The following is a 19,249-nucleotide window of genomic DNA, read 5'->3' on the forward strand; positions in this document are numbered from 1 at the left end:
CACCACCCCCATCCTAAGAGGAAACTCCCCTTAAAAGGAAAAAGACCCCATCCTATTCTAAGCTTTACAGGAAGGAAGGGAATGGCCTTGGGTGTCCTAACCCAGGCCCCCAGGCCAGCTCAACTGGCCAGTGGGATATTTCAACAAAGAGCTTGATCTGGTGTCCTGAGGCTGGCTGGCATGCCCTAGGGTCAGGGGCGGCCACCGCCCTCTTCATCCTCCAGGCTACAAAACAGCACAGTGGAAGGTTGGTGTTTCCATGGGAACAACTACTTGAGAGGCAGATGAGCATGGGGACAAAGAACTGGTTGGGTGACAGGTACCTGGAGGGTGAATCAGATTAAAGAGCTGACAATAAATAAATAAATAAAATTTAAAAATTAAAATAAAAAAAGCTGGCCCACAATCTCTTAAAAAGCCGGAGACTGAGAAACTCTGAAGGTAACCCTCTCAGGTACCCCCGTCCTCATCCTTGGGAGCTTTGTGATACTTGCTCAGTCAACTTCGCTTTGCTGCCCACCCCTCCTAATCTGGTCTACCCCTTCACTCTTCAAAGACGTGTGACCAAGAACCCCAGACACCAAAAGAAAAGGAATCCTGAAACAGCAGGCCAAGAACGGGGCGCCTGAATGACTCGGTTGGTTACGTGTCTGCCTTCGGCTCAGGTCATGATCGTGGGGTCATGGGATCAAGTCTTGGGTGGGGCTCCCTGCTCAGAAGTGGAGCCCGCTTCTCCCTCTTGCTCTGGTGTTCTCTGTCTGTTTCTTTCTCTCAAATAAATAAATAAAATCTTAAAAAATAAAAATAATAAAGGAGCTGAGCCAGACATGAAGGAACACACACCTTATGATTCTGGAGCTGGGGCTCAGGGGTCCCGAACAGACCAGGTCTGGGCCGCTGGACAAAAGCCCAAAGGAGGAGATGCTTAAGAGAAAGTGCTGCAAGCACTTCCAGGTCTACATAAGAAAAATGTGGGATAAAAGTGGGCAGTGAAGGTCAGGTCATCCATGTCTTAGGGTCAATCACGGGCAGGGTCTTGGTGGCTTAGGTGGTCCTTCCTGCTTGAGGGGCTGGATTTAGTAGGTTGGACACAGGACGCTTTCCCCGCTCAGTCTTTTAGAAAGTTTGAGGTCAAAGTGGAAGTCTTTTGGATGCCTGAGTGGCTCAGTGGTTGAGTGTCTGCCTTTGGCTCAGGGCGTGATTCTGGAGTCTCTGGATCAAGTCCCATATTGGACCCCCACAGGGAGCCTACTTCTTCCTCTGCCTGTGTCTCTGCCTCTCTATCTGTGTCTCTCATGAATAAATAAATAAAATCTTTTTTTAAAAATGGAGGTTGTTGAGGTCCTTTCCATTCCTTTTCTATGAAGTTCAACAGGAAAGATGAATATAGAGTCAGGAAATGACTGGAAGGTAGTACTTCCTTGAGTGACGAAAATCTCTATATTTTCACTGGGGCACCTAGCCCCTGGGGCAGAATGATCACAATCTGAGCATTTGAGGATTAGAGTCAACATACCGTGCTCAGGTTGTGTGGGGAGCACAGCATAAGATATAAACCAGTCCAATCACTATGTTGTGCTCCTGAAACGAATGTAACATTGTGTATCAACTGCATTCAAATATAACAGAGTATTTCAGAATTCTTTTTTTAAAGATTCTATGTGTTTATTCATGAGACACAGAGAGAGAGAAAGAGAGAGAGGCAGAGACGTAGGCAGAGGGAGAAGCCGATTCCGTGGAGGGAGCCCAGTGTGGGACTCGATCCTGGGACTCCGGGATCACGCCCTGAGCCGAAGGCAGACGCTCAACGGCTGAGCCACTCAGGCGTCCCAGAATATTTCAGAATATTAAAAAAAAAAAAAAAAAAAAAAACAACTAATACAACAGAATCATTCATCAGTGACACACAGAAAAAAGAACCAAATAAAAATAGTGCAGTTTAAATAACAGAGATAACAGAGAGGTATATAAACATCCTAATAAATAGGACACTTTACTTTGGGGGGGGGGGGCAATCTGTGCGATTGATTGGATGCAAATTATACCTCAAACAAAACAAAACAAAACAGGAGAGAATGTACCAACAAGAAGTTGTGCAAAAGCAGTCCATGCTTCTCTGGAGGTGGAGGTTGTGGTCCTTGCCCAAATATTACCTCCCAGGAGCTAAGTCCCAGCTTCCTGCCACCACTGGAGAGAATGCAGGCCCAATGTTGCCAAAGTGCCTGATTTTTAAAGAGAAATCCCAAAGTCTGGGTGTTCCATGAACCCTCCTGATTTATAATTTGGGCAAGTAATTTGGTATTAACAAAAAACCTTAAAACATGGTCGTTTGTAACACTGCGTGATACTGATGTTGCGATTTATAATATATATTTGGTCTTCATCTCCATTTCTGGCAAGGAGCTCCTAAGACCCTCAGAATTTTTTGAGCAGAAGACAGAGGTCAAGGTGACTTCTGTTATGCTAATGAGGGGACCTTTGGACTCACCCAGAAGGGAGGTTGCTGGTTACCAGGAGAAACACCCTTGTGCTTAAAGGGTTGGAATCTTCTGTCCCAAACCATCCTCTCAGGGGATAGGACAGGGGATTGGAGGTTGAGTAAATTGCCAGTGGCAATGATGTAATCAATCACGCCTATGTATAAAGCCTTCATAAAAAAACAAAAAGGACAGGGTTTGCTGAGCTTTTGGGTTGTTGAACAGGTGGGGACTCGGGAAGAGTGGTGCCCCTGGAGAGAGAGGGCGTGGAAGCGCCACATGCTTTCCCCCTGCCTGGCCCTATGCATCATATCCTTTCTTGAGAAACAGGTAATCTAGTAAGTAAAATGTTTCTGAGTTCCAAGAGGCCCTGGAACAAGTCCGTCAAACCAGAGGAGGGGGCTGTTAGAACCTTCCATCTATACTTGGTGGGTCAGAAGGCACAAGTGACAACCAGGACTGCCAAAGTGGGGGAGGGGGCAGTCTGGTGGGGGCAGAGACTGTCTCCAAATAGATCAGTGTCAAAATTGAGCTGAATTGTAGGATACCAGCTGGTGCCACAGAATTAACTTCACGGTGTGGGGCCACAATTTTACTGGCACCCCCACATCACAACTGCCTCTACTCTGGAATCCAGGCTGACCTCTACTCCAGGTTGGGATTCCTTCAGGAGTTTTCCACAGCCTTTTAGAAACACCCACACCCATCCACAAACTTAGCTGCCAATGTTGCTGTTTATTGTAACAACTGAAAGGAGGCAAACCCTAAACCCTGAGATAGGCAAACTTTTCTAGCCCAGGGCTAGGGTGGTTCAGAGGAAAGCCAGTAAATCCAGGAAAACCCAAGTAAATAAGTAAAAGCAAGATTAAAACAAGACACATTTTTGGACTTAGTAACCGTGAGACCTGGAGCAAGTCTCTGGGCCCTCAAGAGCTGTCAGTTCCTCCCACTGCAAAGGGATGTTCTTTTTTTGGGTTTGGGTTGTTTTTTTTTTTAAGATTTTATTTATTTATTTATTCATGAGAAACACAGAGAGAGAGGCAGAGACACAGGCAGAGGGAGAAGCAGGCTCTGTGCGGGGAGCTGGATGCGGGACTGGATCCCAGGACTCCAGGATCACGACCCGGGCCAATGGCAGACACTCAACCACCCAGGGATCCCACAAAGGGATTTTCTTAATACTCACTTTGCAGGGGAATAAATGAAGATTAAGCAAGATCCCTGGAGAAACATCTCACCTGGGAAGGTGCTCCGTCCAGGTTGGCTCCTCCGCCCCCCACCCCCCACCCCACCACATAACCCCAGAGTTAACGCTGAGCTGGCTGCCTTGCATTTAGTTGTCACTGAGAATCTCAAGCCTTGGGGAGCCTGGGGGGCTGTCAGTTGGCTCAGGTCATGATCCTGGGGTCCTGGGATCGAGTCCCATGTCAGGCTCTCTGTAGACAGCCTGCTTCTCCCTCTGCCTATGTCTCTGACTCTCTGTGTCTCTCATGAATAAATAAAATATTTTTTTAATAAAAAAAAAATAAACCCAAAGCTGTACAAGGTGTGAGAAGGTATGCCCAGCTGCATGTAATCCCTCCTCAGAAAGCCCATTTGTGGCACGAGGGTTTGTGTGGGAAAGCTGTTTGTGACTGCATGGACCTGGCTGGTCAGCGTGCAGTGGATTGTTAATGAATGAACAAGGCCTCTGCTTAATTGCTAAACGCTTTAATAGCCGGCCATTCATGGCAGAGAGGTTGAAGTTTGGAGTGTCACTTCTACACACTTGGAGCTTATCAGAGTGGAACAGGGCCCCGTGGAAGCCAGCTTGACCAAAACTGCCAGCAGCCTGAGCCTGGGTAACAAGAGGCAGTTTTGCGGACGGTAGACCATGGTCACTGGCGCTGAGTGAGGCCCGGCGTGGGGCCAGCAGCTGTATGGCCTGTACTGGGGTGCCTGGGCTCTGCCTTCCATGTCTGGTTAAATCCTGGCTCTACCGGGCACCGGGGTGGCTCAGGGATTGAGCGTCTGTCTTTGGCTCAGGTCGTGATCCCAGGGTCCCGGGATCAAGTCCCACATCGGGCTCCATGCAGGGAGCCTGCTTCTCCCTCTGCCTGTGTCTCTGCCTCTCTGTGTGTGTGAATAAATAAATAAAATCTAAAATAATAATAATAAAAATTAAAATAAATCCTGGCTCTACCCACTGTGGCTGTCGACAAGTGGCCTTCCCCGTGCCGCTCTGGCTCTCCACTTGTCAATAGGGTTGTTGGATTATCCGAGGTGGGGACTGGCCAGCAAAGGATTATCCGAGGTGGGGACTGGCCAGCAAAACCTGCCCGTCTTCCCGACTCCACTGGCCAGCCCCAGGCGTGGATGGGTACGGCCCATGGAACCAGGGGGATGTGGTCTACGTGACTGCTGCCTTCCTTGCTCAACAGAGTTCCAAGCTCTGAGCGTCCACTCTTGCCCACCTTCCCATGGTCCGGATGGTGATTTGGAGACCAGCAGTCTGGGCTCCTGATGGAGCAGAGAAGCCACTGACTTGGAGCCTCTCGCGCCCTAAGTGGGGAACCGCATCCCTGCTGGGTCTGGGTTACAACAGCCCCGTCTTCTCTACAAAGCGGGTTGAGCACTGGGTAGGTAAGCTTTGCAGTTAGGACACTGCCGTCTTGTTCCAGAAGGACACACCTAGTTTTGTCTCATCACAGGAAACCTATTCGTAACACGTTCTTACTCTTGGGCAGCGACGCAAAGCCCCCTGACTTTGCTTTAGACAGAGTGACCTCAGCGACTTAGTCTCGTCTCATCATCTGTTAAAGGAGGGAGAAGCAAGCACCTCCCACACAGGGTAGCGGGACGACTCCTGTGAGATAATCCATGTGAACTGTGGAGTTTGGTTGTGTAAGTGCTGAAGAAATGAGCGTTCTTTTTTTTTTTTTTTTTAAGATTTTATTTATTTATTCATGAGAGACACAGAGAGAGGGAGAAGCAGAGACATGGGCAGAGGGAGAAGCAGCCCCCATGCAGGGAGCCTGACGTGGGACCCGATCCCGGGACCCCAGGATCAGGCCCTGGGCCAAAGGCAGCACTAAACCACTGAGCCACCCAGGCTGCCCAAGCGTTCTTATTTTAGTGAATGTTTTCGCATTTTTCTGGTGGAGATGGCCTCATAAATCCCCCCACCTGTGGCAGTCATTCTGAATCTTTATTTGATGGCTGGGTCTAGCAGGTGTTTTGCCCAGCTGGTGGAGACATCTGGTTTCCAGTCCCAGGTCCCTCCCTGGCCCCCCCCATAGCCACAGCCCACGGTGACAGGGAATAAAATTAAGGTAGACAAGGAGACCCAGTAGCCATGCCTTAGGAAGTGTCACTGTGTCACAGTACCTGTTGCCATCACTGCTAGTCTATACCTCAATCCAAGCCTGACTCAGGTCACACATCATGGTCTCTAATGTCCTTTACCTTCTGCAACCCCTGTCATCGTAATAAAGCCATCCCATCACCGGCAGCAGAAGGGGAGGCTTTCTACAATATTCCATTGTGGAATTCTGAATTCCATTCAGAAAACTACACCTTCTCCCTCCTCCCCACCTCCCCACCAGTTTTGGCCCTCTGCTTGCTTTTGTAAATAAAGTTTTATTGGAACACAGCCATGCTCATTTGTTTGCATATTGTCTCTGGCAGCTTGTGTGCTACAACAGTAGTGCTGGGTACTTGTGTCAGAGACCTGCACAGCCTGAAATATTTACTATCTGGCCTTTTGCAGGAAACTCCTGCTGTCCTCTGGCCTCTGGCATCACCTGGTGGATAAGTGTCCCCAGAGGCCAGGACAGGAAAGACTTTTGTCCCCATCTTTTCCTCTCAGAACATAGGAAAACCCTCAGGGTGGAAATGGGAGTGGGAGGGAAAATAGTCCAAAGCAACTGTCTTGGAGCAAAGCAAGCCATTCTTGGAAGCCTCCAATTTGACTCAGGCGATTACCACGGATATGGTTATTTTGAGCATTTTTTTTTACAGATTTTTAAAATTTATTTATTTATTTATTTATTTATTTATTTATTTATTTATGTTCTTATTTATTGGAGAGCAGGGTGAAGGGGTGGGGGTGGGGGAAGAGTCTCGAGCAGACTCCTGCTCAGCACACAGCTGGACCCAGGGCTCCATGTCACAACCCTGAGATCATGACCTGAGCCGAAACCAAGAGTCGGACCTCAATCGACTGAGCCACCCAGGCGCCCCTATTTTGAGAATTTTAGTATGAACATAATTCTGTATCTTTGTCTAAGGCATTGAGAAGAGCGCCAGGCAGGACAAGACTGTGAACATCCTCTAGAGCCTTCTCTCCCTGCACTTCCACGGACTCACATGCGTGCCACAGGGCATGGGTGTCAAGGAGGAGAGGATTTGGGCGTCCTGGTGCCTCTTGTCATTACATGTCTGTGTTTATTTTTTATTTATTTATTTTTAAAGATTTTATTTATTCATGAAATGACAGAGAGAGAGAGACAGAGACAGAAGCAGGTTCCATGCCCAGAGCCTGATGTGGCCCTCGATCCTGAGTCTCCAGGATCACACCCTGGGCTGAAGGCGGCGCTAAACCGCTGAGCCACCAGGGACCCCCACATGTCTGTGCTTAAATGGCGTATACACCCGTGCTCTGTGGGCCTCGATTCAGGGTTAAAATGTCCCGACTTCATTCATTCATGGGTTCAGTCGTTTATGAAGTCAGCTCTGTGCCGGTCGGTCCTGAGCTGGGGGGATGAGGCTCACGGGGCCCCTCCGCATCACTAGTGTCCCCCGGTTCTGTAGGCTCCCCTCTGGGGCTCCTTCTCCTTCCAGCCAAAAACCAGAGTCCAGGGGTTCCCAAGTCATCAAATGCAGAAATGCACGAGAGCTTTCCTGGCCTTCTGTCCCCCTCTAGCGGCCGCCCCGTCTCCCCTCCTTCTCTCTGTGGACCAGTTCCCCTGGGGTGTCTACACTGGCACCTGGATGGCCCCTTACAGGGCCTGAGGCACCCATACCACCAGAGGCTGGACGAGCATCGTGGTTGGCTCCCAGCCGGGTCTCTCCCTCGGAATTGTGCTGGACCAAAGGGAGCAGGCTCTCCTGCATCCAGCGAGGGTCACTCCAGCTGCCCAGCCCCGGGAGGTGGCCCGAAGTCGCCACTGTGACCCTCTCTCCCATCCTGCCCCCCTCCCTGTCTCACGTGTGTTCCGAGGACGCTTTCCAACAATCACCTCCACTCTGAGCTGCATCCCGGAGCGTGACTCTCAGGGGACCCAGCCCACGACACCACCCCCCTCCACCATCCATGAGCCCCTTACCTTATCGGGGTGTGGGTTTTGTGCTTACCCTCTGATGGTCTCCTCTATCATAAATCCATGCACGGCCTTACCCCCACCACCCTGCCCTCAGACTTTCTCTCTTGACAGATAGCATTTGAGTATGCGGCTTTCTCCTTCCCTAAAATTCCCACCCCACCCCCCAGGTTCTGAGATTCCATTTTCTCCTGCCACCCCACCATCCCATGCCTCCTTTAGTTTTTGATTCTCCCTTCTCAGGCACCTAGGCTGCTTTCTGTCTCTCAGATGAACTCTCATTCTACATCCATTGCCGTCTCCACAGTATCAGCTCTCACCCCTGATCGATAAATCCCCAGCTGATATCTCTACTTGTGACATACATACATACATCTCTCTATCCGTCCCTCCACCCACCCTTACACTCATCCATCCACCCATCTATCCACTCATCCATCCATCCGTCCATCTATCTATTCATCCATCCACCTATTCATCCATCCATCCATCCATCCATCCATCCATCCATCCATCCACCCATCCAGCCATTCATTCATCTCTCCGTTTGTCCATTCATTCATCCACTAATCCATTCAACCACCTGTCCTTCCTACTTCCCTCCCTCCCTCCCCCCTTTCTTTTCTTACTTCCTTCCAACGAATATTTTCTGAGTGCCTACTATCTGCCAGGCATGGGCTTCAAGCTAAGGATAAAGTAATAAAAAAGCATAGTGTCCACCCAGCTGTCAACTAGACAACTCCGCTGGGCTGCTCCTGAGTCTCCTTGACTCACCAAGACCCAAACCGAACTCTCTGCTACCCCCTCCACTACAAAGCCCACCCTTATCCTCTAGGACTGTCGCCCAGATAGTAGCAGTTGGCAAAGTCAAAAACTCAGGGGCTGTCCTAGACTCCTTCACTCTTCACAGAGCCAAGTCCATCTCACCGGCTCTCCCTCCTGCATTTAGCTACTCTCTCACCTCTACACCATGGCCCTGGTTCAGACTGTTATAATTTCTTGCCTTAATCCCACTCCAGGTTTCCCACTAGCCTCAACTCCCATTCCAGTTCCTTCTCCACAACCATCCAGAGGGAGATGGTTCATCTCCACTGCTCAACCACATTGCTCACCCTAGATTGTTTTTCTGCTCTTCCTGCTGGGCTCTGTGCCCCATGAGGCTGGTTTCCCTGGGCTGTATCACCTGGTCTGCTTTGCTGTCTAGTGTCCAGTTAAATTTGGCCAATGGGAGGCACCAGCAGGAGATCAGAGGGTGGAGGGCGGGACCTGAGGTTCTCATGTTTCCCTTGCCCCACACCAGCCCTGCTCCTTAGCTGCCCCCCATGGGGCTCGGGCAGTGGGTTCATTCTATGGCTCTGCATGCAGCTCCCTGACCCTCTCCAGCCTAGGAATAACTGTTCCCTCGATAGCTAGACTACAGGTGCTTCACCAGCCCTTGCTGGTGCCACTAACGTTGCATAAATCTCAACAGACTCTTTATGAAATTTTCTTTAGTTAAGTTTTTTTGAGCGTGATCTCTGTTTCATGCCAGAATCTTGACTCACAAGGCTTCCCGCTGTCAGCAGGAGAAATTCCATTATGACACATTCTATTGGGATATTTTCCCACATGTTTACCTTCCCTCTTCTGTTCCTAGAACCTTAGGTGTGCAAGTGTACTTTTATTTTTTGGCCTAAATTTAGTAGGTTTTCCTGGAGAAAGGCTTCCCTGGGTCTAGATGTCTGCTCTTTCAAACAATAATTTTAAAGATTCTTTTTCCCTGGAGTTTCCTCAGTTGGTAGAGCATATGACTCTTGATCTTGGGGTCAAGTTGGAGCCCCATGCTAAGGATTGAGCTTATTTTTTAAAAAATCTTGGGACGTCTGGGTGGCTCAATTGGTTAAGTGTCCAACTTTTGATTTTCAGCTCAGGTCATGATCTCAGGGTCATGAGATGGAGCCCCACATTGGGCTCCTTGATCAGTGCAGAGTCTGCTTGAGATTCTCTCTCTCCCTCTACCCCTCCCCCACCCATGTGCTCTTTCTCTAGATAAAATCTTTTTAAAAAATCTCTTTTCTCCCTTGCAGGCAATGAGAGTTATATCATTACATATTATTTTGAGTACAAGTTATAGAAACCCAACTCTAAGTAGGTTAAGCAAAAAATACTGATTCACACAGAGGGACCATCCAAAGCTTCAGGTCTGGCAGGATCCAGCAGCGTTTCAGATCAGGTCTCAGATCTCAGCAGGACTTGGTTTCTCTAGCTGTGTTATTTTGTCTTACCTCTGTCCTCAAGCAGGCTTTTTCCATCATCATGGTCTTTTTTTTTTTTTAATTTTTATTTATTTATGATAGTCACAGAGAGAGAGAGAGGCAGAGACACAGGCAGAGGGAGAAGCAGGCTCCTGATGTGGGATTCGATCCCAGGTCTCCAGGATCGCGCCCTGGGCCAAAGGCAGGCGCTAAACCGCTGCGCCACCCAGGGATCCCCATCATCATGGTCTTAAGAAGCCCCAGCTAACCCACTGGATTTCAAGTCCCTTAGGAAACAAAGCTTCCTCAGCAGATTTAACAACTGTCCTTATAATTGTTGGCCTGACTCTTACTCGCTCACACTGGTCACATGCCTAACTGTGAGCCAGTCACCTGGGTCAAGGTGGACAAGCTCCTTGTCCCTGCAAACCTTGGGGCATTCTCAAAGAATATTGGGTTGGAATTTCTGGAAGGGGGAGGGTATGCTGGACAGACCAAACCAATGCATATCTATCTACTGCCTTTGCTCACAGGCTCATTAGAAGGATGAAATTAAAACTGGCTGGCTGGGACATGGCTTGTGATGGTTCTCCCACAAACATGGGGCCACATCCTTCTCCTCTAGGAAATCAGATGTCCACAGACTCCTCCAGAGAGAGGGTGGAGATAGATAGAGATCTTCTTCTTTAAAAAAAATTATTTATTTATTCATAAGAGACACAGAGAGAGAGGCAGAGACACAGGCAGAGGGATAAGCAGGCTCCCCACGGGGAGCCCGATGTGGGACTTGATCCCAGGACCCTGGGATCACACCCTGAGCCCTGAGCCCAAGGCAGATGCTCAACCACTGAGCCACCCAGGCGCCCCAGGCCTTTATCTTCTTACTGTAAGTCCTTTCCTAGCACATGATCCCCTGGAATCCATATGCACCCTGTGAACCATTCCAGACTCCCCTCAATAAAAACGAGGTCAAACTTAGAGGGTCTTGTGCAACGACTTTTCTCACTTGCCTCTGTCAGAGACGCCCTGCCGTAGTGGTGGATGTAGCTTCGTCTCATAGACTTCCTGGCCAAACATTCCAGCTTCTGGAAGGACCATATAGTTTACTTGGCCAGCCCTTTTCTGAAGCACACACTGCTCGTTACTACCCAGCATCCAGTTCCCCTTTCTTCTCTAGTAACAGAACACTCACATTTTCGACGAGGAATGACATTCAGAATAAAGATCACGAGTCACAGCATCCCAGGTGGGCATCATGAAGTTCTGCCTAATGGGAGGCGGCCGTAATCGATGCATTGACATGGGTCCTGTGCTCCCTGGGGGGCAGCTCTCTTCTCCGGGCTAGCCCAGGCCTGTGGGCGGGACACATGGAGCCCAGCTGCTGAGGGAAACCAAGGCCCCCGGGAGCATGGGTACCAGCCATGGACTCCTGACAACCACACGGCTGAGTGACCCAGCAACCCCAGTTCTCTGTTGCTAAGCCGCTGTGCTTCGGGGGTCTCTCTAGTCCTGCTGGTGGTGTACGTGGCCCTCAGCACGTGGCCTTGCAACCAGCAACATCAGCATCACCTGGGTCACACCCCATACCTAAGAAACTCGACTCTGCATTTTTAAAATTTTTTTTTTAAAGAGGGAGCAATCTGGGGCACCTGGGTGCTCAGTGGTTGAGTGTCTGCCTTCGGCTCAGGGTGTGATCCTGGAGTCCTGGGATCAAGTCCTGCATCGGGCTCCCTGCATGGAGCCTGCTTCTCCCTCTTCTTGGGTCTCTGCCTCTCTGTGTGTCTCTCATGAATAAAGAGAATCTTAAAAATAAAGAGGGAGAAATTTATTTCTAGCATGACTTTTAAAAACAATTTTATTTATTTAAAGTAATCTCTATACTCAACATGGGGCTTAAACTCATGGGGCTCATGACCCTGAGATCAAGAGTCCCCTGCTCCTCAGACTGAACCAGCCAGGTGACTCCCACCTCTGCATTTTAATAAAACCCCCTGGTAATTCCATGCACATTACAGCCTGAGAAGAACTGCTCTGAGACATTTAATGAAGAGCATTTCCCTTGTTCTCAGGTTTCCCTTCCAAGCAGGGCCGCAGCGAGCACCGCGCTCTCCCAGGCAGCGTCTGTGTCTAGGTCAGATGCTCCAGGTGGGATTGCTGGTCCGTGGAAGGTGGCCCTTTACCAAAGTTTTTGACTGTGGTTTGCTTGGCCCTTTTCGATTCTGTTCCCCCCTACACCCCAAAAGATTTAGGTAGGATTGTGTGGGATCTTCCAAAAACGGGGAGTCGCGGTGCGCCCCCTGGTGGCCACTTCCTCTACTTACAGGCAAGTGGGTCCCGGCCTGCAGGACCTTGCAGCCCCAGACCTAGGGCGGGAAAACCCACAGCGAAGAAGGGCGGCCTTCTCGCAGCGGCTGGCTGGGCGGCTTCAAGGCCACTCCCCGCCAGGACGGCTGCAAAGTTTAGGTCACATAAGCGTTGCTTGCAAGAGTACTTTCAACACTATAATGCAAGATTGACCAAAGAGAGCCTTTCCTTTTCCTTTTCCTTGTCCTTTAAAAATACGGCTATATGGGAGCATAACTGATGCACAGCAAACCATGCATTAAAAATGTCCAATGGGGAAAAAAAAATGTCCAGTGGGGGGGGGCACCTGGGTGGTGCAGTGGTTGGGCTTCTGCCTTCAGCTCAGGGCGGGATCCTGGTGGTACCGGAATCGAGTCCTGCATCGGGCTCCCTGCATGGAGCCTGCTTCTCCTTCTGCCTGTGTCTCTGCCTCTCTGTGTGTGTCTCTCATGAATAAATAAATAAAATCTAAAAAAAAAAAAAAAGTCCAATGTGGGGGGGCTGGCTAAGTGTCAGACTCTGGGGCTCAGGTCTTGATCTCTGGGTCCTAATCTCAGGGTAGTGGGATCAAGCTCACACAGGCTCTATGCTCAGCAGAGAGTCTGCTTTGAAGCTTCTCTCCCTCTGCCTTTCCCTCCTGCACGAGCTCTCAAATAAATCTTATTTTTAAAAAAGATTTTATTTTTCATGAGACACACACACACAGAGAGAGAGAGAGAGAGAGAAAGAGAGAGAGAGTGAGAGAAAAGGCCGACTCCTGGGGTCAGTGGGTATTTAACTACTTAAGAAACTGCCAACCCGTCTGCCGGAGTGGCCGAACCATTTTACATGCCGGCCAGCAGCGTAACAGAGTTCCTGTGGCCCAGATGGCTTCTCGGATCTTCTTCCTAAGACCACTGCTCTGAAGTTGGGTGAATAGAGGATCCAGGCCCTTGACTCCATTGCTCACCGGCCATGTGACTGTAGAGCAGCACATAAATTTCTGAAAGCCTCAGTTTGCTCATCTGATGTGTTGCTTGGCATTCTGGACTCAGTTCTAAACTCCTGCACCCCCCTGGACCTCGGCTTTGACCGCATCCCCAACTTTTGGGGCCAGATCTGGAAAACTCTGTTTCATCTCAGTTCTTTGATGGTAACACTCTTTTATTTTTATTTCTATTTTTTAAAAATTTTATTCATGAAAGACACACAGAGAGAAGCAGAGACACAGGCAAAGGGAGAAGCAGGCTCCCTGCGGGGAGCCCCACGCGGGACTCGATCCCAGGACCCCGAGATCACGACCTGAGCCGAAGCAGACGCTCAACCACTGAACCACCCAGGGGCCCCTAACCCCTGTATTATTGGGGGTGTGTGTGGCAATGATGCCATTGTTGTAACTCTTCCCGTATTTTACAGAACACTCCAGTGGGGACTCGGGCAGTTCCCCATCATCAAGCACATCATTGTTTCTGCAGCGAGACCTAGAACTTCTCACGCCATACCTAAGACCTGTGAAGAGCCTCCAATTCATTTTGCACCCAATGGTTTGCTGCAAACTTACCAAAGAGCCTTCGGTTTTCAGAGCTTTCTGGATTTCTGAACAACAGACTCCGCTTGTATCGCTGCTACAGGTGAAGGAGCAGAGTCAGGAACATTAAGTATCGTGTCCGAGGCCACCTAGCAGAGCATCTGTGCCCTGCATCATTTACTGTCCGCCTGCCATGAACCACATAGTCTTCCAAGGTTGGGGAGCTGGAAGTGAGCAAAACAGACCCCACCGTCAGGAAGCTAGAGCTCTCACACAAGCCCTGTATGTGAATGTTCATCGTGGCATTACTCACGATGGCCAAAGAGTGGAAACAATCCAAATGTCCTTCAGTGATGAATGGATAAACACGTGGTCCATCCGCACACGAATATTTTTCAGCAATAAAAGGAATGACGTACCGACACGTGCCACAAAATGGATGAACTCTGGAAACGTGATGCTCCACGAGACCTGTGCTAAGCCAGACACAGAAGGCTACAGAATGTAGGACACAGAGGCTTTATGGGAAGTGTCTGCAAGAGGCAGATCTATGGAGACACAGTGGATTAGTAGTTGCTTCCTGCGGGGCAGTTGGGGTGGTTGGAGAGAAAAAGTGGAATCAGTGCTATGATGGAAATGTCCTAAACATGACTGTAGCCATGTGACTCTATGAACGATCGCTGGCGTTATATACTCTCCATGGGTTGAATTGTATCTCAATAAAGCGGTTATTTATTTATTTTTTTAAATTTATTTTATTTATTTATGATAGTCACAGAGAGAGAGAGAGAGAGAGGGGCAGAGACACAGGCAGAGGGAGAAACAGGCTCCATGCACCGGGAGCCCGACGTGGGACTCGATCCCGGGTCTCCAGGATCGCGCCCTGGGCCAAAGGCAGGCGCCAAACTGCTGCGCCACCCAGGGATCCCTAAAGCGGTTATTTAAAAAGGAGAAGTAGGGGCATCTGGCTGGCTCAGTCGGTGGAGTGTGCAGCTCTTCATCTTGGGGTTGTGAGTTCGAGCCCCACATTGGGTGTAGAGACTACTTAAAAATAAAAAAATCTTTCTTAAAAAAAAAAAGGAGAAGTAGGGGCACCTGGGTGGCTCAGTCGGTTAAATGTCTGACTCTTGGTTTTGGCTCAGGTTATGATCTCTGGGTCGTGAGATCGAGCCCCCTGTTGGTCTCCTCGTTCAGCACTGAGTCTCCTTGAGATTCTCTCTCCTTCTCTCTCAGCTCCTTCTGCTTGTGCTCTTTCTCTCTCTCTCTCAAATAAATACATCTAAAAATAAAAAGAAGTAAATGCTATTGGAGTCGGGGCAGATCAGTAAAGATACAAATATAACCAGCTTTTCCAGAAATCACAACCCACTGGAGACATACACCTGAAACAGATTCTGTTTTGCTAAGCACTGTTTTCCTAACTATTCCACGTCCACTCAACTGCGGCTCGCGCCCAGCTTCCACATGCTTGGCAGCTTTCTGTTATGAGAGCGGTCTCAGGGGCACCTGGGTGGCTCATTGTTAAGTGTCTGCCTTTGCCTCAGGTCATGATCCTGGGGTCCTGAGGTGGAGTCCTGCATCAGCCTCCCTACTCAGCAGGGAGTCTGCTTCTCCCTCTCCCTCTGCTGCTGTCCCTGCTCATTCCCTCTCTCACTTTCTCAAATAAATAAATAAAATCTTAAAAAAAAAGAACAGTCTCACCCTGGGATTCATTAGTCAAGGCTCTCCAGAAAAGCAAGCAATAGGATGTGTATATACAGAGAAAGACCTATTTTAAGATATTGGCTCACATGATTATACAGCCTGGCAAGTCCATGGGGCTGGAGACCCAGGAAGATGGTGCAGTTCAAAGTTCAAGTCCATAGGCTGTCTGCTGCCAAACTCCCTCTTGCTCAGGGGAGTCTTTTTGTTCTAGTCAATCCTTCAACTGATTGGATGAGGCCCACCCACATGGAAGACAATCTGCTTTATTCAAAGTCTACTGATTTTTTTTTTTATTTATGATAGTCACACACACACACACACACAGAGAGAGAGAGACAGAGAGGCAGAGACACAGGCAGGAGAAGCAGGCTCCACGCACCAGGAGCCCGACGTGGGATCCGATCCTGGGTCTCCAGGATCGCGCCCCTGGGCCAAAGGCAGGCGCCAAACCGCTGCGCCACCCAGGGATCCCCCAAAGTCTACTGATTTAAAATGTCAATCTCATCCAAAACACCACCACCGAAACCTCCAGAACACTATTTGGCCATGGTCCGGCCAAGCTGACACATAAAATTAACTATTCTAGATTCCATCTTGTTTATTCTGAAGCTCCACTCTCAATCTGGATTTGGAATTTCCTGCTTACCCTCCCCTCCTTCTGCTTTCCGGGAACCCCATTCTCGGCCTCTTCCGAGCCCCCCCCCCCCGCCCCCCCAGGCAGCCTGCACCTGTGCCCACCACCCGGCCACGGCCCGCTGGGGCCTGAAGGGCTCTGAGTGCGAGCCCCTCTGGCTCAGCCTCTTCCGTCGCTGCTATGTGCACACACCACCCGGTCGGCTGCCCCTCTACAGAGCAAGGTGACTCACACCCAGTTCCCCCACCCGGATCCCCCCAACCCTCCCTGAAACCTCGCCCCTGGGTGGGGCTGCTCCCCACAGCACAGCCCAAGGCCCTTGTGGCCCCATGTGGCCCCTTGGGAGGCATGTGAGGGGCCAGTGGAGGAGCCCCACCACCACCCCCCGGGCGCCAAGGCCAGAAGTGCAGAGGTGGGGTGGGCCCGCAGGCCGGGGCAGAGTGCAGTGCAGGGCAGCCGGAGGGCCAGACAAGGCCTGCCAGGCAGGGACACAGCCTGGGGTGTCTGCTGAGCACAGGGAGCCAGCCTGGGGGGGCCAGGCCACCTGGCAGTGCATCTGGCCACCGCGGCCAGGAAGCATCTCTTACCAACTTCCCAATTTCCAAACCCCCACCTTTTTTTTTTTTTTTTTTTTTAAGATTTTATTTATTTATTCTTGAGAGAGAGAGAGAGACAAGCAGAGGGTGAAGCAGGCTCCATGCAGGAAGCCCGACGTGGGACTCGATCCTGGGTCTCCAGGGTCACGCCCTGGGCTGAAGGCAGCGCTAAACCGCTGAGCCACCCAGGCTGTCCCTCCCCCTCATTTCCCCTTTAACTTGGACTGAATTGGATTGATAACACCAGGACAGAGTAAATTTTTCTGTGCATGAGTTTCGTTTTTTTTTTTTTTTTTTTTTATAACTCCCGTTCGTTTATGGCAAGTGGCACTAATTTTCCACGTGGCAACATTTCCACTTTTCCTTCATCAAAATGTTGATTTATTTTTTTAAGATTTTATTTATTTGTCAGAAAGAGAGAGCGAGCCCATGAGCAGGGGGAGGAGCAGGCTCCCCACTGAGCAGGGAGCCCGACACAGGACTTGATCCCAGGACCCCAGGATCATGACCCGAGCCGAAGGCAGACACCTAACCCACTGAGCCACCAAATGCCCTAAGAAACTGATTTAAAAAGTTGGTTTTAAAACCTATGAAGTCAGGCAGCCCCGGTGGTGCAGTGGTTTAGCGCCGCCTGCAGCCCAGGGTGTGATCCTGGGGACCCAGGATAGAGTCCCATGTCAGGCTCCCTGCATGGAGTCTGCTTCTCCCTCTGCCTGTGTCTCCGCCTCTCTCTCTTGCTCATGAATAAATTAAAAATAAATAAATAAATAAATAAAATAAAAAATAAAACCTATGAAGTCAGTGGAAACCCAGGTGGTTCAGTGATGGGGTTAAAGTCATAAAGGAGGAGTTGTTCTTGGCCAGGCCCCAGGGTCAACTAGTTTGTCTTTTCCTGTAAGTGGGCTGGACTTCAGATACAGCTTCCCTCACTCACCAAAGCTGAGTCCTGCTCTAGCAGCATGTTGGGGTGCTTCCCTACCCAGCAGGTCAACAGCCAGCCAGGGCAGAGGCACCTGCAAGGCTTAGACGAGGCTCCCAGACTCAGGGAGTTCACTCTCTTGTCCCTTTGCTGGAGATCAGTCTCTGCCACCCACACTGACCAGGGCCAAGGGGCTAGCCTGGGCCTCACCGACCAGGGCCAAAGTGGAGCTCCTGGGCCTCACCATGGCTCATCTCTCCCAAGCATCAGAGCAATGTAACGGACTATCCAGAACACTATTTCTAGATGAAAACATGGAGAATGCAACATTCAGGTGTGGTTTTAACTCTAAAATGCAGAGCTTAGGGATCCCTGGGTGGCGCAGTGGTTTAGCGCCTGTCTTTGGCCCAGGGCGCGATCCTGGAGACCTGGGATCGAATCCCACATCAGGCTCCCTATATGGAGCCTGCTTCTCCCTCTGCCTATGTCTCTGCCTCTCTCTCTCTCTCTCTCTCTCTGTGACTATCATGAAAAAATAAAATAAAAAAAAAATAAAATGCAGAGCTTAAAAATGCTGTCCTCCAATCCCAAGGAAATACACATTCCTCCATCCTCTACTTAACTTTAGGGGTGTGTGGGGCAGCCCAGGTGGCTCAGTGGTTTAGCGCCACCTTCAGTCCAGGGCGTGATCCTGGAGACCGGGGATCCAGTCCCATGTTGGGCTCCCTGCATGGAGCCTGCTTCTCCCTCTGCCTGTGTCTCTGCCTCTCTCTGTGTGTCTCTCATGAATAAATAAATAAAATCTTCAAAAAACAATCCCCCCCCCCAAAACTTTAGGGGTGTGGGGATGCCTGGGTGGATCAGTAGTTGAGCATCTGCCTTCAGCTCAGGCCACAATCCCACAGTCCTGGGATCAAGTCCCACCTCAGGTTCCCCGCAGGGAGCCTGCTTTCCCCCCTCTGCCTATGTCTTTGCTTCTCTCTCATTGATGAATAAATAAAATCTTAAAAAAAAAAAAAAAACACCTTTAGGGGTGTGTTGGTGGGCAATCTGAGAGCCACTGCGCTAGGACGGTCTCCCGTTCTAGGGCCAGGCTGGGGGCTCTGAAGGTCAAAGGAGAAAATGAGTTCGAAGCACCCGGTATGTGCAGGACCCTGGACTTACCATCATCATCATTCCCCCTTCCCCATGACCATGTACATGCCTGCTCAGAGGAAGTCCTGCCAGGCCCAGAGGCTGGGTGTCTGGATGGGACCCCCAAAGCTCACTGGGGTTGTGATTCTGGCTCTGGCTCGGTGACCCCACTGCCTGCATCTGAAATCAAAGGCTCTGCAGGAAAAGATCTAAGCTCTGGAGAAGGGGGAAGACCAATGCTCCAATGTTTGGAATGGCCGTTTAACCCAATAGTGGGCTAATTTGCTTAGTGCGACCTTCATTTGTTGTTGATCCAAAACATCTGTTTCATCCTAATTCCTGGTCTTCACGCTATTCTCTCCATGCCCTTTGACTTGGATTTGACCCCTCACCTGTCAAGA

The sequence above is a fragment of the Vulpes vulpes genome, chromosome 3 (assembly GCF_048418805.1).
Source record: "Vulpes vulpes isolate BD-2025 chromosome 3, VulVul3, whole genome shotgun sequence".
Classification (NCBI taxonomy): domain Eukaryota; kingdom Metazoa; phylum Chordata; class Mammalia; order Carnivora; family Canidae; genus Vulpes; species Vulpes vulpes.